Source organism: Neofelis nebulosa, chromosome 11 (assembly GCF_028018385.1).
Source record: "Neofelis nebulosa isolate mNeoNeb1 chromosome 11, mNeoNeb1.pri, whole genome shotgun sequence".
Taxonomy (NCBI): Eukaryota; Metazoa; Chordata; class Mammalia; order Carnivora; family Felidae; genus Neofelis; species Neofelis nebulosa.
In genome coordinates, this window is record NC_080792.1 from 2,756,856 (window position 1) to 2,770,312 (window position 13,457).

Sequence of the window (13,457 nt, forward strand, 5' to 3'; positions counted from 1 at the left end):
ACAAACCAACATCCTGTAGTCTGGGGGAAAGCAAGAACAAACGACGCTTCAAGAACTGGGGCTAAGTTCCGAATGCCCAGAACACAATTCGTATACCCAAAACACGTTACGGCCACAAACTGCTGTGGCACAAATTTGGACTATTTTAAGTTTTTTAAAGTCTCATTTGCAAGTAGCAAAAGATCCTTATTGTGAAAGATAACTTGGTTCTCTTGTTTATATTCAAGAACCAGCGCAGATTAAAGTGATCTTTTAAAAGGGCTTGAATAGGAGAATAAATCAGTATTGGTGTCCCGTTTGTCTTATTTCAATAATAGTCACTATGGAAACGAATCACTGACCTATTTCTTTTCATACCTCCAAGTAAACAATAAGGTTTCCTTCCACTTTTCCGTGTATCCTGTTTCCTTTGGGAGAGGGATCTCTGGTATAGAGTGTCTCCAAAGCACTTTTTATTGAAATCCATGGTTCTTCCCTGCATGCTTATTTCACTTGTTTTAAACACTCTCAGCCTCGCTGTGGAATTCTGTGAAAGCCACAGGTGGAGACGCAAAGCACCCAGTGCCGTCCTTCAGAAGACCGGGCTCACGCGCCTTTGCTGCGCGATGCAGCTGAGGGCCAGAGGACGCTCAGACACGTGACAAAGTGCCCAGCGCAAACAGCCAATGGACTTTCCCTTTCATTTCCCCTTGTTCCACCCCAGTTCACGATTACAGACAAACGGGAATGTCTCCCAGGAGCACTTGCCATGCTAGGCTGCTGATTCGAGAAAGAACAAGCGAAATACTAGCGTGTGTGTCCTCCCTTCCTGTCCTCAACCCACATCCGAAATCCATTTTATATCTGGCTGAAGCCAGAAGTTCTAAATATAGAGGGTGTGCCCTCCCCGGCACTCCCCAGTCTCTCTGCAGGGCTGTCTGTGAACCCACAGGCCATGTTCGCAGGGGCCCCATTAACCCAGCAAGTGTGGCCCCTTGGCATTGGTCCACAACCCCCCATCTCCAAGGACACACTCCTGCTAGCATATCAAAAGGAAGCACACTGTGTGTAACTCTATTTATTGCTTGCTATTTTTATGACCTGTGAAGGCCTTCTCTTCACTTGTTTACTGCGTGACATGGAAAATTACAGATATATGTAGATATATATTTTTAAAGGCATACACACAAAAAAAGACATAAAAGACAAAAGCCCCGTACAGCGGCAGTGCCCTCCAGCGAAGGAAGAGAAGATACTTTAGCAGTGTTCTGTATAACAAACATATTACAGAAACAGAGTAAAACGGCCGTAGTGCTTAATTGTTTTGTCTGACAAATCTATTTTTAAGAACGGAAAGAGGTCAGACCTAGGATGTCAGTGCCTGAAATGTGCCACAGGCATCTTGGGAGAACTCTCTGAGATTTCACTACAAATGTTACTACCTTTATGCCCTTACAGAGCTGTGATTTTCCAAATGGCCGTGTCAAGATGATAACAAAGTAATTGCTTGGAAAGCGGGGGGGAAAAACTTAATCAGCCTGAGAACCTGGCAGATTGTTGCAAGTGTGGCTCCTACTGTCTACATGTTCCTTTGCGCAGGCCCTTTGCGGTGTGGCCTGGCAGCTCTTCCCACTGAGAGGCAGAGTCGGTTTCATCACCCTTCAAATCTGGGCTGGCCCCGTGACTCTCTCCAACCATCGAATGTGGCAAAGTGAGAATGTGCTTTTTTTGGCCACCGTCACAAGAACAAGCCTGGGAGGTGTCCTGCAGGATGAGGGAGCACAGAAGAACCGAGGCATCCCGGCTGACTCACAGCTGACTGCGTAGATGTGAGGGCGCCAGCCCAGCCCAAACTGCTGACTCATAAAATCGTAACTAAATAGGTGGCTCCTATTTTAAACTACTAAGTTTTGGAGGAGTTTGTTACACAGCAATAGCTTAGCTGATGTACCTTTTCTTTCTCCTCTTTACCAACACCCCCACCCCCCCCTAGAAAGGCTTATCGCTATGCAGAAAGCCCTTGTCAGAGAATCGGAAGATGTAGGTGCTACTCCTGACTCAGAATAATTTAGCTGTATGACTCTGAACTTGTCCTGTACCTTTCTGAGCATCAGTTTCCTTGTCTGGATGTTTACATCCAAGATGTTTCTGGCTGGAGCATCCGTATGAAGGAAACTGCCAGGCAGCTTGGACTTTTCCACACGCTGGTGTGAATGTCTTTAAGAGGTGTGCATAACAAATCTCATTACAAATGTGTCTTTTGATCAGTGGTCCCACTTCTTTGCCATTCTGCCATGGAATTAAACACCGAATACACTGGCAGTTATGCTCAAGGATGTCTAGTGCAGGATTATATGTATGGCAGACGTCAAGAAATAGCCTGAATGGCTATCAAGGAAAATGTCTGAACAAATAGTGCTGTATTCATACTGTAAAATATCATGCAGCTATTTAAAGAATTCTCCAGAAGAACTTTCATGATAATTTTTTTTAAGTGAAAGAAGTGAGGTTCGGGGTACAGTACCATTTTTGTAAACAAAACAAATCACTCATATGAGTGTGCAGTTTCATATGCTTATTTGGCCACTAAGAAAGTTCGGAAGGACGCAGAACGTGCTGATTTCCTGGGCTGGAGACAGATTTCTGACAGCAAAAATGTGCAAACAGCCTCTGTGTTTTTAGGTGGAAGGGTTGGATTAATTTAATGATGGCACTTCCATATGGTGAAATAATACTCAGCTGTTAAAAGTGATGATACGGGGGCGCCTGGGTGGCGCAGTCGGTTAAGCGTCCGACTTCAGCCAGGTCACGATCTCGCGGTCCGTGAGTTCGAGCCCCGCGTCAGGCTCTGGGCTGATGGCTCGGAGCCTGGAGCCTGTTTCCGATTCTGTGTCTCCCTCTCTCTCTCTGCCCCTCCCCCGTTCATGCTCTGTCTCTCTCTGTCCCAAAAATAAATAAAAAATGTTGAAAAAAAAAATTTAAAAAAAAAAAAAAGGAAATAAAAATGCATGATCCCACATATTTAGAAAATCTTCGGGATAAAGACACACCAAATATCCATGGTAATTTTTAATGATCATGAGCTTATAAGTGGCTTACCCTTATTTTCATGGATCTATGTTTTCTAATTTTGCTAAAATAACATGTATAAAAGGGGAAGGAATGGGGCACAGGCAGAAACGTTTAGTGATTCAAAGGTGTTGAGTAAAAGAAGCAGAACCAAAGGGGACTGGATCCTTCATAAACGCAACCACATCCCTAAACAACAAGGAGGTGAGCATCCTTTGAGTTGGAAATCACAGTCTGCGAAAGACAGCTTGAGATATTTAGCCCAGTGGGCTGAGCAACCGGCCGTCTAGAATGTTTTTGGCTCACACAATATGATTAGAGTGGATGAGATAATTAATATTTATAAAGCACTTTCATATCCTGCAGAAGAAGCTGTTGTGTAAGATAATACTGTCTTCCTGAACTCAGTCCTTGTGTCTTTTCTTCAAATGGGCCCAGGGCCACCTCTTCTGATTCCCCCTTGAAAGATCACCAGCTTATCTCCTAGTCAGCATGCTTTTTGGTTTTCTTAGACAAGAAAACCTGATTGGAGAAAGAGGTTACATTCCTCTTCACCGTAAATTATATACATCCAAACCAGAAACTCTTTTGCCTCTGGAGACTATGTTTGTACTTGGGCAGATGCTGTTCATCAAAGTATTAGCCTTGAACAAACTCCTTCTCTGCCAAGTTTAGAAGACCCCGGACACGACAGGAACTTCTAATGAAGACAGATGATTCCGCATAGATTTAGACTGAAGGCAGCTTGGATTAGGTGTGCGCCACGCAGACTGGAAGGGGATGGGTTGTTTCTGGGGTGCGGCTTCTCCCCCACGGCTACCACCAGCCACCAAGCCACTCTCACCCCAAGCCTGGAATTCACACAAACAACTAGTCTCCGGATGGGAAACTCACTGACATTCCGCCTAAGTCCATCGCCAGGCAACTTATGAGGAAACGGAGCATTCTGAGAGTGCCTGGCCCCTGGTGAACTTGCCCTTCCCTGCGGACAGCCGTCTTGCCCCTTCCTTCGCCTTTGGCGGGTTCTGTAAGGGCTTGTGAGTGATACGGGTCCCTCCGTCCCACTCAGGGCGTTATCATCACTTTGGCTTTTGCTCTGGGAGAAGCCGCCGCCATAACTTCTTCCACCCAGTCCCGTCGCAGTCGTAGCACACTGACCAAAAGCATTCCGACCACAGAATATGTCACTTCAGGACAGAAAGCCGCTGGATGCAAAGTTTGGCAACTTGTTTCCATCCTTGCTACCCTGGGTGACTGAATAGTAACAGGCTGTGCAGGTTTCTCCACAGGCCCCTGAGTCCCACACATTCCTTTCTCGGGAGTCACTGTGTGTGATTCCTTGGAAGAAAAAGTGGACATTTGAGTCGCTTCCTTTTCCCTCCTGCTAAAACTTGCTTCTCAGTCCCTCACTCTTGCTCACTCAGTCACTGGTCCTGGCTCTCCTGCTTTCATATTTTATTTTTTTTAAATTTTTTTCAATGTTTTTTATTTATTTTTGGGACAGAGAGAGACAGAGCATGAATGGGGGAGGGGCAGCGAGAGAGGGAGACACAGAATCGGAAACAGGCTCCAGGCTCCGAGCCATCAGCCCAGAGCCTGACGCGGGGCTCGAACTCACAGACCGCGAGATCGTGACCTGGCTGAAGTCGGACGCTTAACCGACTGCGCCACCCAGGCGCCCCTCCTGCTTTCATATTTTAAACACACATTTTATCAGCGTGAGTGGCGGGACACCGTGACTCTTTGCACCACAGGAATGAATTCTTGTCATGAGAGTGAAGCCTCAAACATCACTCTTTAAAAGTGTACTCTGTAATAGCAGTTGTTGTTTGGGGGATGGTTTGTGGCCAGTTTAAAAATTTCCCCCAGAAACGACATTCCAGAAACAATGAAAACCACCCCAGAGTTGGGCAGTGTTACCTTTATTTAACTGCAAGTACTCAACGGTTCTGCAACTGTGAATGTTCCCTTTTTCTGGGTGTAAAATGTCTGGGTCCATGGAAAAGTTAGTCCTGGGCTGCATCGGGACAGGACGTTTGTTGTTAGAAGCAGCATCTTTCCTGCCGGTGGGCTGGTTGCATAACTGGCAGTTCCCAACACTGCTCTTGCTGTAGTCTGTATGAAACAGTTACCAAATTAGAAAAAATAACCCTTATGAAATATGCTGTGTGCTGAATCACATCTAGATATTAGCTGAGTGAGTAAAAGTACACTTCCTAAGAAGTCAGACTCTTAGGGGCACCTAGGTGGCTCAGTCAGTTGAGCGTCCAACTTCGGCTCAGGTCATGATCCGGCAGCTCATGAGTTCAAGCCCCACGTCGGGCTCTGTGCTGACAGCTCGGAGCCTGGAGCCTGCTTCAGATTCTGTGCCTCCCTCTCTCTCTGTCCCTCCCCTACTTGTGCTCTGTCTCTCTCTCCTTCAAAAACAAACATTAAAAAAAAGTTTTTTTAAAGAGAAGTCAAACTCTTAGCACAAGTGAGAAAACGATCGTCAACATCATTAACTAAAAACTCCGTGCCTGGTGCCATGACAGCTGATTGGGTGCAGCTGCCCGTAGGGTTGCACCTGGCCCGCCTATGTGTCAGATACACTAAGCCCGAGGTCAGCTTAGAAACGAACAACACGACGTCTGTTTGGAGGCACTTGCTGACCAGCATTTAAATTTGAAGAACAGAAACCCGTCATTCAGAGCTCCTCATAGGTCAGACTGGAAGACACCGTGTTTCTTGACCGTGGGGTGTGTCCAGCGTGTCCTGGGCCTTTGTTCACGAAACCTCTTTGGAGGACCTCCGGGTGCCTGTGAGCGGTGTGGGTGGGAGTGAAGAAAGAGCAGAGAAATCCCCAGCTCTGGAGGTTGGCAACCAGAGGAGGAGGAAGACGTGTGCCAGTGCGGACAGCGACACGGTCACCGCCCGGGATGCGTGCGGTGCGCTGGGAAGGAAAGTTCAGAAAGCCGTGGGCCGGCATGACAAGTGGGCCTCAGTCCCCCCGGGGCAGCGGACCTACAGGGCCCGGGTCAGCGACACGACAGCTGAGAGCTGACGTGGGAGCTGGGAACCCCTTTGGCCACACCTGTGCTTTCTGTCTGCCCGCCCTTTCCTGCCGGAGGTCACGCTGGCCCGGTTGACGGTTGTCACCAAGCACAATCTCCCATGGAGTAAACCCGCGGGCCGGGGCACTCACCCGGGTGTGGTCCCAGGGTGGCAGCCGATGAGTCGGGTGGGAAGTGAGAGGTAAGATAACCCGTGTGCATTTCACCCCACGCGCGTGCACGTTGCCTCTGGCTCCCTGCACGGGAATCCGTTCACAGACGGAAACACCCCTGCGGGCCGCCTGACGTCCCGTGAGCCCGCTCGGCTGGGATGGCAGCACCGCCCAAGGGGCTTGTGCTGTGTTCTGAGGAAGCGGGATTCGGGGCTCACTGTCTCCACACTCTCGATTTCGTTTTTATTCTCTTGAACCTGTTTCCACCAAGCTGCTAATGAACAGGCGTATTCCAGGCAGCGTCTGCAGGTGTCGCTTCAGCTGAGCGAGCAACTTGCGCGTGTCTGCGTCCCGCGCTGGGACTCCGAAAGCTCACGTCGTCAGCGTGGTGCGTGGGTCACCCCAGCTTCTGCCGCGAGAACCCCCGTTTGTCAGCCGGCGTCTGTGAGAGATTTGAGAGTTCTCTTCACACCCTCTCAAAGACTGCACGTTGAAAGCGGACATTGTTTTGCACTAAAAACGAGTCCGCGTTTTTGCGTCATCCTAGGACGAATTGTGACCTATACGAGAGAGACAAACATGCGACGGTGACGTTTGGCTTTTTACAGCTAAACCTGGTCTCCCCGCCTCCTGTGTGGCCTCCTCTGTCTTCTGCCACTTCTCCGTTGGTGTTGAATCCGGATTTCTTTAAAGTAGGCGTCAGTACTTTGCCAGAAGCCCTCCGACAACAAGACGACCATCGATGAAATGGCAATGGAATCAATCCCTAGATTCGCCACATTTCTTTCTTGCCTTCGCTCTTCTGAGTGGTGTCCTTGGTGAGAGGAGTTTGGAATTCAGTTCATCTCTTTCGTCGAAAACACAGAGCGTTCGCTTCCTCCGCCAGGCCTTTGTGAAAGGTGTGAGCGGAAACGCGGGTCACGTACCGCTGAGCGGCTTCCAGAAGAACCAGCGCCCGAGTGGGAGCAGGAGGACCCCCTTTGCAGGGAGGGCCTGGAGGGCGGAGCTTCCTGAGGAGGGCGGGGCTTCCTGAGGGGGCGGGGCGGGGGGTAGGCCTCTTCTCGCCAGTCCCAGTCCCCTGGCGGGACTGGTCTCCTACCGGGAGAGAGACGAGAGAGACGTGGTGCGAGGCGGGGGCCCAGGAGCCGAGAGGCGAGTGTTAGGCGTGCGTGTGCAGACGGACACACGCACCCGGGGCAGGGAGAGCGAGGTGCCGTCCCGGGGGGGCGGCGCCACGGAGGATTCACCGGCCTCTGCTCACGCCGCCCGGAGCTGGAGCCGGAGGAGGGAAGCGGGCAGAGACGGGACCCCAGGGCCAGACGGAAGCTCCTGAGGCACTGCCTGTTCTCCGCAGACTGCTGCCTCCCTCCCCCGCTGCCGTCCAAGCCTCCCCGGCCACGTGGCTCCTCCGGACCGCGACCGACACCGTCCCACCCGCCTCTCCCCGCACGCGACCTTCCGTGGGTGCCGGCAGAAAAGGCGGGCTCTGAGATTTCCGTTCTCCCGGAGGTCCGGCCTGCTGCTCGGCGCCCCCCCCCGCCCCCACTCTCCTTCCACACCCACCCCCCATCCCCTAGTCGAGGGGCGCCCGGGAGAGCACAGCAGGGGTCCGCGCCGCGTGGCTTGCGGAGGACGGGCCTGGTCGCACCGTGGGTGCCAGCGGCCGAGCTGAGAGGGTTGCACTCCCGCTCTGGGGTGTGGGGAAGGCAACGCGGCGGACGGGCGCTTTCCATTTCCCATCGTGAAGACCGCAGACGCTTCCCTCGGCGTCAATACCAGACCGCTCGGAATTCAGGAAGGTGAAACGGGCCGACGCAACGAGGACGGCGCGAGGCTGCCCTTCTGGGCCGCCTAATAGTCCCGCCCTTCCAATGCCGGGATGCCAGCGCTCTGTCTGCACCCAGCAGCTCACCCACCGCTCGGGGCCCGGTGGAGCCGTCCTGGTTCCACTAGGTCCTTCCTACTTTGTCCGGGACCCGCCGACATGGCCATTCGGAATTCTCTTCCTGGGGACCGGATGTTTCCCCGAATACCCTTCTTGGGGAGTTTGCTTCTGGTATCTTCCTGTCAAAAACTCAGGAACTAGATTGTCCACGGACTTTAGTCCCTCAGATGCGGGTCCACTGTGCCCGAGGAAAAGGACAGGCTTCCGCTCGGGGTAAATGACAAAGGCGGTGATCGCACACGGCCGCCCCTCGTCCCCCTGCTGGGCTGCTGGTGTGACGCCACCGATGCTGCCGGCCGTGTGCACACACCCGCGCGGGCGAGACACCCCTCGTGTTTTCCGAGGAAATCTCTGAGCAGACGTGGTGCCGGCGGCCGACAAAAGAGGGCGTCTTGTGGAAGGCCCTGGAGAGCTGTACAAATAGCAACCGGTGAGCACCACGTTAGATGAAAGCTAATTAAAAATGACGTATTAAACACGGTGCTGCCGGCTGGCGAGTGCCGGTGTTTCACGTCTGCTTCCCCAGGGATGTGATCCCAGTGCCCCTTCTATGCTGAGTCATCGGTTACCTGCGCCCCACCCCCACCCCCGCATGCCCGGAAACACGAACACCTCCGGCCCTTCCTGCTGTTCGCCCTTCCCGCTCACCTGCTAAAAACCCTCCCACTGAAGTCATCCCACCGCCTTTAAGGGAGAGGTGTTTAGAAAGACAATGGATTATGCAATTTCATTTCAAGGGCTTATTCTCAGAAAAATGACTCAGATCATGGAAAGGGTCTGTGTATTCAAATGAGAAGTGAATCATTCCTACCTGTTTATGGTCCCCCCCTGGCTGGGACCTGGGGGAGGGAAGAGGTGAGCAGATGATAAGAGAACCAAGTGTCTGCTGCGGTAGGAGCCCCCACGTGCACTAAGCCCCCACAAAAAGCTAAGTTTTAATGGCCTTGACCTCAATCAAGTTTTTAAAACGATCTTTTCCTGGACTTGTCCGTATTTCCACTTTTCTTTAGGACAAGGAGATCGCTGCTGCGAGGAACTTGGTTTGTAGGCAACTTTGACCCAGTCCTCGGCGGTAAAATGTGCATACCTATAACCATAACATGGCAAAGAGCCATTGACATTGGTTCCTTTTATAGCTTATTTGTTGCCCAAAGGAGGGGCCTGCCTGTGTGTTATTGTGTGTGGGTGCGGGATCTGGGTCAGTGCGCCCTTCGAACTGATAGGCGGCCCTGGGATTACCTGCGCGCACCGGGAAGAAAAGAAACAGAACTCAGGGCCCCCGAGGCTTGGCTTGGCGCGTGCATTGTGCACTTTCGCAGGCTCCCAGGAGAGGGCATCCACTTTTTGGAAAAATATCTCGCAGCTACCGGTTTCCCGTTCCCGAGGCACACGGCGTGAGCAGCCCCTGCCCCGTGAGGTCAGCTGTGGAAAGCACGGAAGTAGGACATGCTTGCTAACCTACGTCTTTTCTTGACATAGTGTGTCGTTCAATGCCGGGGCTGAGGGCAGCAGGGACGGTCGTCGGCCTGAAGTGTCAGAGCACGCCGCGTGGCCAGAGAGCAACATGTGATTAAAGACACATACCTGTGGGGATCGGCACAGTCTTTTCAGGGTTGGAAACATATTGGGGATCATATGAGCCTTGTTTGCCACCATAAGAACAAACAAAACCAATAACCCAAAGGACCAGATTAAAAAAAATAAATAAAACTGCAAAGGCCCCTGGGTGGCTCAGTCGGTTAAGTGTCCGACTTTGGCTCAGGTCATGATCTCACGGTTCGTGGGTTCAAGCCCCAAGTCGGGCTCTGTGCCAACGGCTTTGAGCCTGCTTCAGATCCTCTGTCCCCACCTCCCGCTGCCCCTTCCCACTCGTTCTCTCCTTCTCAAAAATAAACTTAGAGAGAGAGAAAGAAAAGAAGAGAAAGAAAGAAAGAAAAAGAAGAAAGAAAAAGAAAAGCAAGGCTTCCTGTGTTTGGACACCTGACGTGCTTGGGAAGCCACTGCGCCTGACCCGCCAGCACAGTTGTGGGGAAGGCAAGGCTCACGTGTCCTGCAGGCTCGCAAAGGGCACGCACGCTCTGCCCTGTCCCAGCTGTGTGTCAGATGGTGGTTGGGAAAGGACCATGTGTGCAAGGCACACGTGCAAAGGTACAAAGACTAAACCACAAGACGGCGATCTGCCAGCAAGAGTCACAGAACCGTGGGGCGCGCGGCTGGTCCTGCGGCTGCACCAGCCTGAAGCCCGGCTTGCCCACAGGGTTCATGCAGCTGAGGCACCAGCTGCAAGGCGCCTGCAGGGATGTGGCAGAGCTGAGGCTGCTGCACGTCTCCCCTTGGAGCAAGAGTGGCGCCCTCACCTGGGGGGCCCGGGGCTCTCCATTCCACCTCTCTGCTCTCTCAACACAAACCTCTTGGAAAATGAATGAAATCACATGGGCGTTGAAATCTTACTGTCTCCAAGTTTTATTTTTAATAGAGAAGACAGTTCAATGTTGAGCATCCACATTTACAGCTGGTTGTGGCGTTCTAGAACCCCAGCCTGGTCTAACCCTGAAAACCCAGAGCTGGGTCTCTGTCCCCTACCAGAGGCCTGTGGTCACGGCAGTCCTGGGAGCATCAAGCCAGTAAGGTCCATGGGGGGGGGGGGGGGGGGGGGGACCCACGGCGGTGAGAAGGCGGCCACGCCATTTGTCCGGTGACCACAGTGGGTGTTTTGTGGGTGCCGTGCCTAGAGGAGCCGCGGGGAGTCGAGGGCTGGGATGGCCCGCAATTGTGGGAGCAGACGGGCACATACAGGGCAGCCGGGCCGGTACTCACTTCCTCGGAATGTCTGAAGAGTCCTGGCAAAACCCCACCGGCTTGACAGAAGAAGAAAGGCCTGCCAATTCGGCACACGTCACTCATGTGTAAATTATGTTTAAAAGCACAACATCAGAAGGAGAGAGACAGACTCTGTAAATCGCTGTCTGGTCGACACAGAGCTAATGCGCTCTCTGGATGTGAGTGATTCAGCCAAATGCGGTGCTTGGCACTTACGGAGTCAAGAACTGATACGGGGTGGCCTGCTATCAGTTGGCGTGCGGATGCACGTTCTCTTCCTCCTCGCCCTCTGTGACGTGTGCTCGCGGTCCCTGGAGGGACAGCAGGGCAGGCACAGAGGGGAGGGCGCAGGACGGCACACTCGGCAGATGTGAACTCTTAGGAAGCGGCTTCTTGCCCATCTCACGGAGCTCTGGGAGGATGGAGGTCAGCCCTCCGAGAGCTCCCGTGTCGTAGGAGGAAGGCGGATTGGAGGCAACACAGAGCTCCAAAGGAGCAGCGGGGACCACTCTGCTTAGTCGACCAACCGCTCACTGTTTAGTAGGTACCAGTCGGATAGAGAAGAAGACACGATTTCTAGGTAAGTCTGCCCTGGCCTAAGGCCTCCCGGGGAGGGAGGGGGCGTGAGACACGGGGAGACAGGGCGATGGGGTCATGGGGCACAGGGACACGGGGAAAGACGCCAGGGGGACTCACTAGATAATATGGTGCTCGGTCCTCATGGTCTCATCCGTCATCCTTCCCGGCAGGCTGCTTGGGTCCCCCTACAAGGAGGCCTCCGCAGACCCACACCTCATCGCCATCGGGATATGACCGGACCCGTGGGAGCAGCCAGGAGGCTTGGAGCGTGGGCGGGAGAGGTGCATCCATACAGGCCCCGAGCAAGGAGCACCGAGGGGTCCCCAATGCATCTCAGGGGACCCTCTCAGGAAAGCCATAAAGCTGACCTGTGAGTAGCAGTCACCAAATACAACACTTGCCCGCATCACATTGCCTAAGACAGGAGTGTAACTGTGGGTCAAGGACGGGAAAGGAAATGGGAGGTGACAGATGGGAAAGACACGGGAGGCGGTGAACAGCGGCAGGGACACCACGCAGACACACAGCCACAAGAGCACGGTGGTGCCGGACAGGTGGACACGAGAGGTCACGCAGGGCCTCTCCGGGACAGCCTGTGGTCGCGGGTACACCCGAAGGCTCGTTATGGGATCCGACTCCGAGCAAGAACATCTTCGAGAACATCCTCCTCTCCCTGGCCGGTCACAGGAGACCCCGGGCTCGGACTCCTGCTCCTCCTGAGAGCCCCAGGCCTCCGAGCACACATCACGCCAGCTGGCCGAGAACTTCCCGGCAGCGTCTTCCAGCCTCCAGGCTCTCACTCGCTCTTCCTGCTCCTCTGAGAGAGCCCGGGTGGCAGTGAAGGGGTCCGTGAAACGGGCTAGGACCGGGATGAAGAGGTGACGGAGTGCTCAGATGCCTTCTGCTTATCCGGGGCCCGATCATCCACATCCACGAGGGCTCCATCCTGGAGCCGGCCTGATCTCTACTCGGGACCTGAAAGTGAGAATGACCCCGTTTGTCGACAGAGGACGCTCGTGAGCCCCTTCAGGATTCAGTACAAGACGGCCCGTCCTGTGGACTGCCAGGACCAAGGCTGTGACGTAACGGTCCCCAGTCTTGGCTGCTGCTAGCGACGCGGCTGGCTGTGCCCGGACGCTGGACACAAAGACTCCGGTGGTCTTCCCTGGTGGTGGTGCCCAGCCACCACGTGGAAACAAAGCTTAAAGCTTGATTAGTGCGTGCTTGCATTTCCTTACGTTTTGGCTGCTTTGTATCTATAAATATGGAGCAAGTTAGCTGCTTCAGGGAAGTATTCTGAAGTATGAGCAAAGTAGAAAAGTAGTTACACACAGTCTTATTACCCAGATACACCTAGTAACATTCTGTCGTTTCCTCCCGGGTCTTTGTTACTGTGTTTTAAGCACAGTTGAAATCACACAGTAGATACAGTTTTGAAAACTTAAGAAGACTTAACATAGCGGAACAATTTCCACATGCATCAAACAATTTTGTAAACAAAATGTAAACACGATTTTTTAATGGCAGCATAAAACTGAAATATAAGGATGAACTACATTTTACATTTTCCTCTCTTAAATTACAATTCTAATAATATTAATATTGGCTCCTACTCATGGAGCCCTTGCAATTTCTAAACACTGTGTTTAGCATTATCTATAGATTATCTGGTTTTAATTGTCAAATCAATGCTATGGAGTAAATACTACCGTTTTACCAATATCAGAGGTAAGGAAACCAGGACTCAGTGGGGACTAATGGTCCCTGGCAGGTGACCCAGCTGAACAGGATCCAGACTTCTTCTGGGGTCCCCGTGCCCCACGCACACATGTGTCAAACCCCTCCCCTGGGGCGGGCTTT

General features: G+C 52.7%; 2 long non-coding RNA genes across 2 annotated transcripts; one reads left to right on the forward strand and one right to left on the reverse strand.

The window, feature by feature from the left end:
* Nucleotides 1–4,954: 4,954 nt before the first annotated feature.
* LOC131489887 (uncharacterized) lies at nt 4,955–6,773 on the reverse strand. The gene is made up of 2 exons (XR_009250797.1): nt 5,701–6,773; nt 4,955–5,163 (listed from the first exon to the last, which is right to left on the reverse strand). It is a non-coding gene; the product is annotated as an uncharacterized LOC131489887 (long non-coding RNA).
* Nucleotides 6,774–10,838: 4,065 nt separating this feature from the next.
* LOC131489888 (uncharacterized) lies at nt 10,839–13,154 on the forward strand. The gene is made up of 2 exons (XR_009250798.1): nt 10,839–11,598; nt 11,768–13,154. It is a non-coding gene; the product is annotated as an uncharacterized LOC131489888 (long non-coding RNA).
* Nucleotides 13,155–13,457: the final 303 nt, after the last annotated feature.